Genomic DNA, 1,407 nt, shown 5'->3' on the forward strand with positions numbered 1-1,407 from the left:
GAAATAAACCCCCCACAATTCAGGAGGAAACGGTCAGAGACCTACTACTCCACCTGGACTGCCACAAGTCCATGGGGCCGGACGAGATCCACCCGAGAGCACTGAGGGAGCTGGCGGAGGAGATAGCCAAGCCGCTTTCCATCATCTATCAGCATTCCTGGTGAACTGGAGAGGTCCCAGAAGACTGGAGACTTGCCAGTGTGACTCCCATCTCCAAGAAGGGTTGTAAGGAGAATCCGGGGAAGTAGAGGCCTGTCAGCCTGACCTCGGTGCCAGGGGAGGTTGTGGAGCAGATTGTCTTGTGGGAGATCATGCAGCATTTGCAGACTAACAGAGGGAACAGGCCCAGCCAGCATGGGCTTGTGGAGGGCAGGTCCTGCTTGACCAACCTGATCTCCTTCTATGATTGAGTGACCCACCTGGTGGATGAGGGAAAGGCTGTTGATGTGGTCTATCCAGACTTCAGCAAGGCCTTTGACACTGTCTCCCACAGTATTCTGCTGGAGAAACTGGCAGCCCGTGGCTTGGACAGGTGCACTCTGTACTGGGTAAGGAGCTGGCTGGAGGGCCGGGCCCAGAGAGTGGTGGTGAATGGAGTGAAATCCAGCTGGCGACCGGTCACGAGTGGTGTTCCCCAGGGGTCGGTGCTGAGGCCTGTCCTCCTCAATATCTTTATTGATGACCTGGATGAGGGCATTGAGAGCACCCTCAGTAAGTTTGCAGATGACACCAAGATGGCAGGAAGTGTCGATCTGCCCTGGGGGCAGCAAGGCCCTACAGAGAGATGTGAACAGGCTGGATCTCTGGGCTGAAGCCAATGGGATGAGGTTCAACAAGACCAAGTGCCGAGTCCTGCACTTTGGCCGCAACAACCCCTGGCAACGCTACAGGCTTGGGGCAGAGTGGCTGGATGGATGTGTAGAGGAAACGCACCTGGGGGTGTTGGTCGATGCTGGGGTGAGCATGGGCCAGCAGTGTGCGCAGGTGGCCAAGAAGGCCAATGGCATCCTGGCTTGGATCAGAACTAGTGTTGCCAGCAGGAGCAGGGAAGTCATTGTCCCTCTGTACTCAGCCCTGGTGAGGCCCCACCTCGAGTACTGTGTCCAGTTTTGGGCCCCTCACTGCAAGAAAGACATTGAGGCCCTGGAGCGTGTCCAGAGGAGGGCAACGAAGCTGGTGAGGGGTCTGGAGCATAGGCCCTTTGAGGAGTGGCTGAGGGATTGTTCAGTCTGGAGAAGAGGAGGCTCAGGGGAGACCTCATGGCTCTCTATAACTCCCTGAAGGGAGGTTGTAGTGAGCTGGGGTTCGGCCTCTTCTCTCTAGTAACTAGTGCCAGGACGAGAGGGAATGGCCTCAAGTTGAGCCAGGTAAAAATTAGGCTGTATGTTAGGAAATACCGTTGTTCTG

This window comes from Numida meleagris, chromosome 1, assembly GCF_002078875.1.
Source record: "Numida meleagris isolate 19003 breed g44 Domestic line chromosome 1, NumMel1.0, whole genome shotgun sequence".
NCBI lineage: Eukaryota > Metazoa > Chordata > Aves > Galliformes > Numididae > Numida > Numida meleagris.